This window comes from Myotis myotis, unplaced genomic scaffold (genome assembly GCF_014108235.1).
Source record: "Myotis myotis isolate mMyoMyo1 unplaced genomic scaffold, mMyoMyo1.p scaffold_m19_p_2, whole genome shotgun sequence".
NCBI classification, from domain to species: domain Eukaryota; kingdom Metazoa; phylum Chordata; class Mammalia; order Chiroptera; family Vespertilionidae; genus Myotis; species Myotis myotis.
The window spans coordinates 149,788,399-149,802,378 of NW_023416324.1; positions in this window are offsets into that span (position 1 = coordinate 149,788,399).

The following is a 13,980-nucleotide window of genomic DNA, read 5'->3' on the forward strand; positions in this document are numbered from 1 at the left end:
AAGGTTGAGAACCACTGCCTTAGATGTTTTCGATAGAAATAGAGAAGAGATCCTGACTTATCTGTCAACTAGAGTTTCTATCTCTTTTTCCAGAAGATACATTTCTCTTGAAGAAAGGTAGAAATTCAATTCCCATTCTAGCATTTCCTCAAATTTTCTTGATCCTTTTATGTTTGGGTAAATACTACAGAATTAGCTTTGGATATCACTGATAGTGAGGGAATCCCGCTTACCTCTTAATCTATGATAATACCACATCATCTATCACAGATAACGGTATAAATTATCCAATGGTATTAGTTATATATTAATAGTCTGTTTTTTATGTCTCATAGGCAATAAAATAATATTTCTCCTTGAGCTTATTATTGCCTTTTACCCTATTTAGTCTCAGGGCTCATTAGTCTGTGTTACATTAGTTTATCTCTTTTGACATTAATAACCATAACTGTCACTGTATGTGGCACTGTCAGCATCTGTTTAATTCAGCAGGTAATCATTGAAGGCAACCATTAAAAGTTCTTTTAATAGCTTCACCTATAATATTATATTGAACCATATAATGTTGAGAACATTTAATATTTTTATTTATAAAATAAGTCATTTTATAAGGTTAAACCTAGTATAAAAATACTAGGTTAAACCTAATATGAGTGAGGAAATATAATTTGAACATTATCAAGACAAGGTTAACAAAGCTTCCAATCATGAAACTTCAATTCAGAAGATGATTCTTTCTTGCTTAACTATATAACAAATTTTGGAGACATAAATCTGCTGAAATCTTGACTAGAGATTTATTTCCCTATGTTTTATTATTTTTGAATTCAGGGCTCTGTTCACATTTTAGTGCCAAATTCTTCCCATTCAGCTTCCGAAATCCATTTTGAGTGAGCTATGTAGTATCTCATTGAAAAAGAACATACTTAAAACTAGAAACTGAGATAAAGTGATTGCTAAATAGTCAAAAATAAATGGCACAAAAATCCTCATTTAAAACACATGCACTTTCTAAGAGTATCTCAGGAAAGAAGCAATTGCTATAAGAATTTCTGTTTTCCATCAATGGTTACAGAAAATTCAAAGCAGCAAATGAAGAGGGGATGAGCGGTTACAGTGAACAGAGAAATGACATCAGTCTGACAATCAGAAATAGAGCCACAACAACAAAAAACACCTGTCATGAGCAGTCCTAAGGATGCAAAATACACAATAGTTCGTACCATTTAGTAAAACTGCACATTTTCTTAAGGTTCATCTACAATATATAAGTCTGGTTTTTATATTATATCCAAGAGCTGTCATTGATAAACATAATTATAACCTTATGTTAAACTTAAATTGCAATAAAAAATGTAAAATGTATTCAGAAGGCTATACAGAAAGAAGTAAGTTCATACAGTAGTCCCCCCTTATCCTTAAGATATGCATTCTCAGAATCCCAGTAGATGCCTGAAATAAGAAATAGTACTGACCCTACATATACTGTTTTTTTCCTATGCATATACACCTATAATACAGTTTAATTTATAAATTAGGCACAGCAAGATATTAACAACAGTAAATAATCATAAAAAGGGCAGTTACAACAATGTGCTGTAATAAAAGTTATGTGAATGTGATCTCTCTCAAAATATTTAAGCACTTATCACATACTTGTTGTCCTTTGAGGTGTGATAGCAAAACTAGCACAACATTTTTTTTCTCTTCTTCACAATTTCATGAATAGAAGGGTTATTCTTACCATAGATAGACCTTAACAACCTCAGCATATGATTTTTTTCCTTCCTTATTGAGAATGTTCCATGTTAGGGTTGCTGAAGGAGGTATGCGTGAGGCCAAAAGTGGTAAAGAATTATACATTTATTAGATCATATGTAAACCAGAAGGGCTGAGCCCCAAAATGACACCAGCACCCAGGGACGGGGAGTCAGAGATTTTAAAGGACTCTAGGTGAGCTTTTTCGGCTGGAAATTCTCTGGGTGGGTCTGGATCCTGGGCAAGTCCAGAGGGAAAAGTTACTGGTCTTAGCAAATGGAATGTGTAAGCGAAAGAGAATGTCGGTTGTGAAATTATCTAAAGGTCAGTTTCCCAGGGGAGGGAGTACTGATTCCATTATTTAATCAGACTTAAAAATTCCTTTGTACTTAAAGAAAGCACCTTATGGTTTATCTTTGGCATATTCTAGTTGCCAGCATCACTACTCTTGCACGTGGGGCCATTATAAAGTAAAATAAGGGTTACTTGAACACAAGCACTGAGAAACCTTGAGTGTGGATATGATAGCAGAGATGGCTCCTAAGTGACCAGTGGTCAGGTCGGTAGCACTGGGAAAAGGGATGATTCACATACCTGGCAGGGAGACGTGGGAGGGGGCAAACAATGTGAAACAGCTTGAGATTTCATCATGCTACTCAAAACAACACACAATTAAAAACGTATAAATTGTTTATTTCTGGAATTTTTCATGTAATATTTTCAGACTGCTGTTGACCTCTGGTAACTGAGATTGCAGATAAAGGAGGGATTACTGTAATTTAGAAACACTGTAGTCAAAATAGCTACAGTGAAAAGTGTTGATACTTACAATTTTGTAATTTGTTTTTCTTTAAGAGTACAGGCTCTGGAGTCAGACTGAATTTGTTTTGCCACTTTTTTAGAAAATTTTTTTTGACATTTCAGAGCTTTCATTTTCCCATTTATATCTGATAATTGAATTCTCCTAATTGATATACATAATCTTTAGGAAATGCTTATTACATTGCTTAGAATATTAATCTCAAATACTAATAATTATGATTACAAATTTATTTTTAGAGGATATTGAAGAGTATTTGGAAATTCCATTTAGTAATTGGGCAATATTTCTTCAAGTGACTATATTATATTTATTTTGTTTAAAATGTTTTAGATACCTAAATCTAGGTGAATATTTAGGTGGTTATATCTTTTTTTATTCTTGAGAGTAATAGGATAATATTAAATATTATCTGTCTTCAATTTGAATATTCAATAGTATATCCTTTTATAAAGTGGGATATAGCAAATAATTTCATAACATCAATTTGAATGTCAAAAACAAAACCAATCATCTATCAAAAGAGCATTGGAGATAGAAGTGCCAAAATGGCAGCACAGTATATAGTAAAGAAGTATAGTCATAAAGAACATGTTTGGGGCAACCCACTCGGGTCCCCTCCCTGCAACAGAGAGCTTTTCTGTAATAAAACTTTGCTTTCACTCAAACAAACAAACATGTTTCTGATTTGTGTTTTTCAGGTGCTTCTGGCTCTTCCTATAGGTGGCTGCTTACAGTTTTACCTGTAATTTCTCTCTGTATTACATTTATCATTCTTTGCTGGTATATTGTTCAGAGAAAGAAAAAGTAAGTTGTATTACTACTTATCTGTGATAGAGAGTAGTAAAATATGGACATTTTCAAATCTGGAAAAAAAATTCCAAGGGCTCTAGCAAAATATGCCATGGGAAGATTCATCATGGAAAACTCTTCTCCATTTGCTTGGTAATTCTTGCAGTCAAAGGTTTATCTTTGATATCCTAATTGAGATTGATTTAAAGGTAAGCTGCTAGTAATTATTACTGCTTATGGTGAATTGAGTTTAAGATTCTTTCTTTAGGACAGATTTATAACAGGAAAGAACATGAACTTTAGACAACTGGGGGAGGGGATCCACTAAGTTGTGAAGCTTGAGATAAATCTACTGAAAAAAGCCACAGGAAGATGAAAGTGATGCTACTTTACAGGATTAATATAATAATTTATCAACTCATTTATTTGACAAATATTCTACAGCAGTGGTTCTCAACCTTCTGGCCCTTTAAATACAGTTCCTCATGTTGTGACCGAACCATAAAATTATTTTTGTTGCTACTTCATAACTGTAATGTTGCTACTGTTATGAATCGTAATGTAAATATCTGATATGCAGGATGGCCTTAGGCAACTCCTGTGAAAGGGTCATTCGACTGCCAAAGGGGTCGCAACCCACAGGTTGAGAACTGCTGTTCTAGAGTGTCTGCACTATGCACTGTTCTCAGTGTCAGAGATATAAGCAAAACTATAACAGACAGGTATATAGTCTTCAGAAGTTTACATCTCAGTGGGGACAGACAGTCGATGAAAAGATATAAAACAGAGATTCCAAGATGCCAGAGGAAGCTACACTGACATTCTCCCAGAATCAACCTGGATTACAACAAAAATATAGAAATATCATCTTGAATAACCAACTGAAGACTGCTGGAGAGAACCATTAAAGCCAAGGACATAAAGAGGAGGCCACATCAATACTGGAAGGAAGTGCAGAGGTGTGAGAGGGCTGGCTGGGTTTCCACAGGCAGCAGCTGAAGTTCCAGAGGGATATCTCATTTGGGGTTTCCCTCTGAAAAGTCTGAGGTCTAAACCCAAACTAGGCTCCAAGCCTAAAGGACCACAACTTGGAAAGATGCCTACATAACATCTGCCTGTGAAAGCAATGGGGTTGCTGTCTGCCAGACATAGACAGCTGGAAATGCAGGCACCCCATTAAAGGGTCAATGCACAAAATCTCGTGTGCAGCCACTCACCTTGGGCTCCAGCAGAGAGAGGGCAGAGTGGACTAGAGTTGTGTGAGGAGGATCTGGGGTTGGTGGCTCTGAGGATAGAGCTCAGAGGACAACCACCTTGATCCCTATGCTGAATCATTCCCCCAAACTGCAGAGGACATCTTTCTCAAGCTAACCTTTATCATCATGCAGCTTTTGCTTAGGGGGAAGCAATTACCACACCCACTGGAAAATCTCTCACCCTACCATACGGAATTTACACCCTGCTGTGTAACAATCATCCTGCAGGCAGAAGAGATCTCTGGATGCTTTTAGTCTTTGCCTGATCTGCTTCTAGACCCAGGCTTGGAAAAGTAGACTTTGCTGTGCATCTTGGTCCATTCCAAATGCACACAACCCCAGCAGAGTGAACCACAGCTATATAGATCGCTGATAACTCCAAACAGGAAGCTATAGACAAGTGGAAGAATATACCATGTTTGTGGATTGGTAGAATTAACATCATTAAAATGTCCATACTGCCCAAAGCAATTTATAGATTCAAAGCAGTACCTATTAAAATACCAATAGCATATTTAACAGATCTAGAACAAACACTTGAAAAATTTATGTGGAACCAAAAAAGACCCTGATTAGCTGCATCAATCTTGACAAAGAAGAACTAAGTTGAAGGGATCACAATATATATATCAAGTTATACTACAAAGCCACTGTAATTAAAACAGCCTGGTACTGGCACAAGAACACTCATATAGCTCAATGGAACAGGACAGGGAATCCAGAAATTGACCCAAGCCATTATGTAAAATTAATATTTGACAAAGTAGGCAAGAGCAAACAATGGAGTTAAGACAGTCTCTTCATTAAATAATGTTGGGAAAATTGGACAGGTACATGCAAAAAATGAAACTAGATCACCAACTTACACCAAACACAAAAATAAACTCAAAAAAGATAAAGGACTTAAATGCAAATCTTGAAATCATAAAAATCCTAGAAGAAAAAGTAGGCAGCAAAATATCAGACATGTCATGTAGCAGAATTTTCACTGATACAATGCATTGGGCAAGAGAAACAAGAAAAAGTAAACAAACGAGATTACATCAAAATAAAAAGCTTTTGCACAGCAAAAGAAAACAGCATCAAAATGAAAAGGGAATTCATTGTATAGGAGAACATATTTGCCAATGATACATCTGATAAGGGATTAATTACTAAAATATATAAAGTACTCATACAATTCAAAAGGAAGACTAACACAACACAATTAAGAAATGGGCAGAGCACCTGAATAGACACTTCTCCAAAGAGGACATACAAATTTCCAAGAGACATGAAAAAAATGCTCAACATCACTAATCATCAGAGAGATGCAAATTAAAAGTCCAGTAAGGTATCATCTCACACATGCCAGAATGGCTATCATCAATAAATCAACAAACAACAAGTACTGGCGAAGATGTGGAGAAAAAGGAATGCTAATACACTGCTGGTGGGAATGCAGACTGGTGCAGCCATTACAGAAAATAGTTTGGAGTTTCCTCAAAATATTAAATATTTGAGGAACTGCCATTTGACCCAGTGATCCCACTTCTAGGAATATATCCTAAGAAGCCCGAAATGCCAATCAAAAGAATATATGCACTGCTATGTTAATAGCAGTGTGATTTACAACAACCCAAGTGCTCATCAGTAGATGAGTGGATAAGGAAGCTGTGGTGCATTTACAAAATGGAATACTATTCAGCTATAAAAAAGAAAGATCTCTTACCTTTGGAGACAGTATGGAGGGGCCTGAATAGTATTATGCTAAGTGAAATAAGCCAGTCAGAGAAAGACAAATGTCACATAATCCATCTTCCATGTGGAACCTAATGAACAAAATAAATTGACAAACAAAATAAATCCAGAGACATGGAAGCATGCAAGTCTAAGGATTCTCAGAAGGAAGAGGGTGAGTTGGGTAAGAGAATTTATGTGCATATATGCATAACCCATGGACACAGACAATTGTGTGGGGAAAGCTTGAGGGGGATGGTATGGATGGGATTAATGGGGCACATCTATAATACTTTCAACAATAAAGATACATTAAAAAAAAGAATGATCTTTGTCTATCATGTAAAGACACAGGGAGAAAGTGACTACTGTAAACCAGGAAGAGGATTCTCACAAATTTAAACATGTGGGTACTTTGATCCTGCACTTCCAATCTCCTGAACTGTGAGAAAAATAAATGTGTGTGTTATTATATCACAAAATACAGCTGGAGGAGAGATTCTAAAATGGTGGTGGAGTAAATGGAAGCCACACTGACACATTCCCAGGACCAAATTGGAATTACAACTAATATAAAACCATCCTGAACAATCAAATGAAGACTAGATGGAGAGAACCCTGATAACCAAGGGTGGTAAGTGAAGACCACATAAAGACTAGTAGGAAGTGTAGAAGCATGAAAGGGCTGGTCATGCTCCCACAGACAGCAACTGAAATTCCAGAGGGATATCTCAATTGTAGGGGGTTCACACTGAGAATGCTGGGTTCTAAAACCCAAGCTGGGTTCCCCAGTCCAGAGCACCAGAACTGAGAAAGTTGCCCAAATAACAGCTGGCTGTGAAAAGTAGCAAGATTGCTGTCTGCCAGGGAGAGATGGCTGGAAATGCAGGCATCCTCTTAAGAGCCAATGCACAAATTTTTATGTGCAACTACTCACCTTGGACTCTGCTGAGGGAGGGCAGAGTGGTCTAGAGCTGAGTGAGCAGAAGCCAGGTTTGGGGCTCTAGGTTTACACTGCCAAGAGCAGACATCCCAATTTCCTGTGCTGAGTCATTCCCTCGCAGTATAGAGGACATCTTTCTCCAGCAGACCTTTGCTATCTAGGTGGTTTCTGCCTGGGGGAAAAGCAGTTGCCCCACCCTATTGGAAAACCCCTTGCCCTACCCTGTGGAGTTTCTGAGGCCCATTAAAAGACTGAGAATAGCAATCACCTGTGGGCAGAAGCAATTGCCCCACCCTATTGGAAAATCTCTAGTGGTCTATTGCCTGGCACTAATAAAGACTGAATACAATAAGACTGCTAGCAGAGTGGAGTCTCTAGAGGCTTTGAGTCTTTGCCTGATCTAATCCGAGGCCTGGGGTTAGGAAAAGAAAACACTGGTGCACATCCTGGTCCTTTCCAAAGGCACCCAGCCCCAGCAGAGAAAGCTATAAGCAGTGGATTGCTGATAGCTCCAAACACGGTACTCAGAGCCAGTCAGAAACAGTGTATGGAACTGTCCTGCATAGCATATTGGGAGGCATAGCAGATCTACCTAATACATAGACACAAACCCAAACAGGCAGCCAAAATGGGAAGACTAAAAAACAAGCCACAAACAAAAGAACAAGAGAATTCTCCACAAGAAGAGCTAAATGAAATCGAGATAAGAAATTTATTAGACATAGAGTTCAGAATAATGATGGCAAAGACGCTCACTGGCATGAGAAAAGACATAGTAACTAAGAAGAATGACATAGCACTAATAAAGAAGCCAGTGGAAGGAATATACAGCAGATTAGTGGAAGCCAAGCATTGCATCAATGAATTAAAAGATAGTGAATCAGATAACTAAAGAGAAAAAAACACACAATTAAAATACTGTTGCCTGCACAAGCTGGTTTGGCTCAGTAAATAGAACATTGCTCTGCTCACTGAAGGGTCCCAGGTTCAATTCTGGTCAAGGGCACATACCTCAGTTGCAGGCTCAATCTCTGGCCCTGGTCAGGGTGCATGCTGAAGGCATCCAATCAATGTGTCTCTCTAACATTGATGTTTCTCTGTGTGTCTTTGTTCCTCCCTTCCACTCTTTTTAAAGGCAATGAAAAAATATCCTCAGGAGAGGATTAACAAAAAAGAAACAAACAAAAAAACTGGTGGACAGCTTAAGGGAATTGTGGGACAACATGAAATGTAACAATATTTGCATCATAGGAATACCACAAGGGGAAGAATGTGAGAAAGGGGTGAATCGAGAACCTGTTTGAAGAAATAATGGCAGGAAACTTCCCTAAGCTGGTGAAGAAAAAAGTCACACAAGGTCAGGAGGCACAGAGAGTTCCAAGCAAGAAGAATCCAAACAGGCTCACACCCAGACACATCATAATTAAAATGCCTAAAATTAAAGACAAAGAGAGTCCCAGCTGGCGTGGCTCAGTGGTTGAGCATTGACCTATGAACCAGAAGGTCACAGTTTGATTCCCGGACAGGGCATATGTCTGGGTTGCAGGCTCGATCTCCAGTAGGGGGCATGCCGGAGGCAGCCAATCAACGATTCTCTCTCATCATTGATGTTTCTATCTCTCTCTCCCTCTTTCTGTCTGAAATCAATAATATATATATATATATTAAAAAAAAGACAAAGAGAGAATCTTAAAGGCAGCAAGAGAAAAGCAATTTGTTAGCTACAATGGAGCTCTGAGAAGCTGATTTTTCACTAGAACCTCTATAGGCAAGAAGAAAATGGCATGAAATATTCAAAGTAATAAAAAGCAAAGATCTGACATCAAGAATATTTTATCTAGCAAGGCTATCATTTAAAATAGATAGTGAAATAAAACATTTCCCAGACATAAAAAGGCTAAAGGAGTTTATCACCATCAAACAAACATTGGAAAAAATGCTCAAGGAAACTACTGTAATGTGAAGAAAGAGAGAGAGAGAGAGAGAGAGAGAGAGAGAGAGAGAGAGAGAGAGAAAATTAGGCATAAAGAATTAAAATGACAATGAATAAGTACTTATCAATAATAATCTTAAATGTAAATGGATTAAATGCTCCAATCAAAAGACATAGTGTAGCTGAATAGATATGAAAACATAAACCAAATATATGCAATCTACAGGGACCCACTTCAGAACAAAAAAGCTCACATAGGATGAGAATGAAGGGATAGGAAAAAATTTCCATGCAGGTCGAAAAGAAACAAAAGCTGGAGTAACAATATTCATACCTGACAAAATAGACTTCAAACTGAAGGCCATCACAAGAGACAGTAAAGGTCTCTACATAATACTAATGGGATGGATCCCACAAGAGGATATGACCCTAGTAAACATATATGCACCCAATATAGGAGCACCTAAATACAGTAACAAAACTTCTGGAGGACTTTAAGGGAGAGATTGACTGCAATACAGTCATAGTAGGGGATTTTAACTCCAAAGTCACATAGTGGGACTTTATCCGACTGATTTCACTGGATAGATATTCCAGACAAAAATTAATACTTAAATAGTGACCAAATGACACACTGAATCAGATGGATTTAATTGACATTTATAGAACATTTCACCCCAAAGCTCCAGAATATCATTCTTCTCAAGTGCTCATGGGTCACTCACAAAGATAAAACACATGTTAAGACACAAAATAAGTCTACGAATTCAAGAAGATTTAAATCATACCAACCATCTTCTTAGATCACAATGGAATGAATGTAGAAATCAACTACAGTAAAAACACTCAAATACATTCAAGCACATGGAGGCTAATTAGCATGTTGTTAAACAAAGAAAGAAATAAAAATCTTTCTGGAAACAAATGAAAATGAACACACAACAACTCCAAATTTCTGGGACACAGCGAATGCAGTCCTGAGAGGGAAGTTCATAGCATTACAGGCCTAACTAAAAAACAAACAAACAAATAAAAAAACAAGAAAAATTAATAATAAACTACTTAACTCTACAATTAAAGAATTAGAAAGAGAAAAACAAGAAAAGCCTGGGGTAAGTAGAAGGAAGGAAATAATAAAGATTAGAGCAGAAATAAATGACATAGAGACTAAAAAAAAAAAAGGGGGGGGAAATACAAAATATCAATGACCAAGAGCTGGTTCTTTGAAAAGATAAACAAGATTGATGAACCTTTAGCCAGACTCATCAAGAAACAAAAAAAAGAGGACCCAAATAATTAAAATAAAAAACAAAAGGTAAGTGAAATAAGCCAGTCAGAAAAAGACAAATATCACATGACCTCACTCATATGTGGAATCTAACAAACAAAATAAACTTTTGAAGAAAATTGATTTAGAGACATTGAAGCATGGAACTGACTGTAGAATCTTAGAGGGGAAGAGGGGGTGGGTTGGTGGGTGGGAGGCGATCAACCAAAGAACTTGTTTGCATATAGGCGTAATCCATGGACACAGACAATAGGGGAGTGAAGACCTGAGGCAGGGGGCAGGGACGGGCTATAAGCGATCAATGGAAGAAAGAATAGGACATATATGTACTAAACATATGTATTACTTTCAACAATAAATATTAAAAATAAATTAATTAATAAAATAAAATATATACTGCTGGAATTTTTATTAGTTTTACATTGAATTTGTAGAGTAACTTAATTTTGCAAGCATTGATATCTTTAGAGTAATTTGCTCCACCCATATATTTGTTCTCCACTTATACAAGTCTTTCTGAATGTCATTTAAGAAAGTTTTTAAATGTTCTCTCTGTAGGTTTCATGTAATTTTTACAAAGTCAATTCCTTGGTATTTGTTCATTATAATAATGAATGGTTTCTTCTTTGTTTTAATAAAAATGTATAGCTGTTATTAATGGTTTAGGAACAGTTCTGATTTTGTAAATTAACCTGTATTTGGAAACTTTGCTAAACTCTATTAATTCAAAGTTTTTCTGTTGATCTAATGGTTTTCCATGTAGATGATCATCTTTTTTTTTGCACATAATAACATTTTTTGTTTCTTTCCAATCCTTATACCTTTTTAATATAAAATATCATAAACAACAGTTATATTTGCCTTGTTTCTGAATTTAAAGACCATGTCTAAAATTTCTCCAAGTATGATATTTTGCCATTAAGCATATTATCAAGTTTAAAAAATGTTTTACTATTTCTATTTTCTATGGCTTTATCATATATAGATTGTTGAACTTATTGAGATAGTCACATGGGTTTTCTATAGTAGTTCACTAATATGATAAATTAGATTGACGTATTTTCTAATGTTAAACCATTCTGGGGAGTTTATTTATAAGTTAAGCTAGAGTATAACTTTACTTTTTAAAAATTTTTTTCTGACTTTGAAACAATTTTTTATTTTTTTATTTTTTAGATGGAAAGGAAGAAAGAGAGAGAGAAACATGGATGTGAGAGGGAAACATCGATCAACTGCCTTCTGCATGTGCTGCATTCAGGGATCAAACCCACAACCTGTGCATATGCCTCCACCAGGATTGAACAAAGGATCTTTAAGTTCATGAGATTGCTAAACCAACTGAGCTACACCATCCAGGGCTTGAAATTAAGATTTTAATTAAAGATTTTGAAATTAATACTGGCCTCAAAAAAAGTTTACTCATTTAATATTTCTTCTCTTAGAAACATATATAATAGAGAGATTTCTATTCCTTAACAATCCTCTGAGTCTATAGATTTTTTTTGAAAGAAAATTTTCTCAATTAAAACTTGGTGGCTTTCAAAGGTATTGGCTTTTCTATTTTAAAATATTTATGCTGATTTTCTTTCATTCTGTATGTTGCCCTTTCACTCTGTTGTTTCCTCTGTTGTGCAGAAGCTTTTCAGCTTAATAAGAGTCCCACTTGTTTATTTTGCTTGTGTTGACTGTGCTTTTGGTGTCACATCCATGAAATCATTGCCAAACCTATATCATGAAGCTTTTCCTCTATGTGTTCTTCTTGGAGTTTTACAGTTTTAGGTATTGTATTTAAATTTTTAATCTATTTGAATTGACTTTTCTGTATGGTGTACAGTATGGGCCCAATTTCATTCTTTTTCATGTGGATATACTATTTCCCCAACATCATTTGTTCAAGAGATTATCCTTTTCCTATTGTATTTTTCTTGGCACCCTTGTCAAAGGCAATTGAACATATATGTGTGGATTCATTTCTGAACTCTCTATTAGTCCACATGCCTGTCTTATGCAGTGCCATACTGTGTTGATTACTGTAGCTTTGTACGATATTTTGAAATCAGAAAGTAGGATGCCTCCAGCTTTATTCTTTTTTCTCAAGACTGATTTGGCTATTCATGGTCTTTTCTGTTTCATATGAATTGTGGAATTGTATTTTCTATTTCTGTTAAAAATGTTTTGGGGATTTTGATAAAGTTTGCATAAAAAACCTAAGTCTTTAAGGAGCAAGGAAAAGAAGAAAAAAACAGAGTCCAAAGTTAGCAGAAGGAAGAAAGCAACAAAGATTAGAGCATAAATAAAGTAGAAAACAGGAAAATAATAGAGAAAAATCAACAAAACTTAGTTTGTTTTTTTTTTGAAAGTATAAACAGAATTAAGAAACCATTAGCTAGAGTAAGAAAAAGAAATAAATGAAGTTAAATAATGAAGGAAGAGACATTATGACTTATGCCACAGAAATTTTAAAAAATCATATTTACTACTACAAAAATTATATGCCAACAAACTGGATAATGTAGAAGAAGTTGATAAATTCCTTAGAAACAAACAACATATGGAGATTAAATCATGAAAAAGTAGAAAGTCTGGCTATACATCCAAAGAAACCTGAAACACTAAATTAAAAAAATATTTGCATCCTACATTTATTGCAACAGCCAAAAATATGGAAGAAACTCAAGTGCCCATTAGTAGTCAAGTGGTTAAAAAAGTGATGCTACATATATATGTACTAGAGGCCCAGTGCATAAAATTCATGCACTGATAGGGTCCCTAGCAGCTGCCAGTTGGGGCCTCCCTCCCTTCCCCCAGTCAGCCCACCCCTGGTCAAGGGGACAATTTGCATACTACCTTTTATTATATAACATTACTTGGCCAAAAGAAGAATGAAATCTTACCATTTGTGACAGCATGGATGAACCTAGGGGGTGTTATGCTAAGTGAAATAAGTCGGACAAAGAAAGACAAATACCACCTGTTATTATTATAGATGTGGAATCTAATGAACAAAATAAACCGATGAACAAAATAGGAACAGACTCATGGTTGCCAGAGGGGAGAGGGCTTGGGGGATTGGGTGAAAAGGTGAAAGGATTAAGAAATACAAATTTACAAAATTGTCACAGGGATCTAAAATACAGCATAGGGAATGTAAGTCAATGATTTTGTAGTAACTATGTATGGTGGGTACTAGACTGATCAAGGGGATCATTTCTGAAGTTACATAAATGTCTAATCGCTATGCTGTACACCTGAAGCTAATGAAATATTGAATGCCAACTGTGACTGAGAAAGAAAAGAAAATACGCCTCTGTAGCCATATTTATAAAACACAAAGTGGAATTCAAAGTTATTTTTTTCCAACACTTTGAAAATTTAACTCATGGCCTTCTTGCATACAGCACTGCCTTGTGACCTTTAATATCACTTTGATTCTCCTTTGAGTCTCTCTCTTTAAATTTTTAAAGCTTTTAG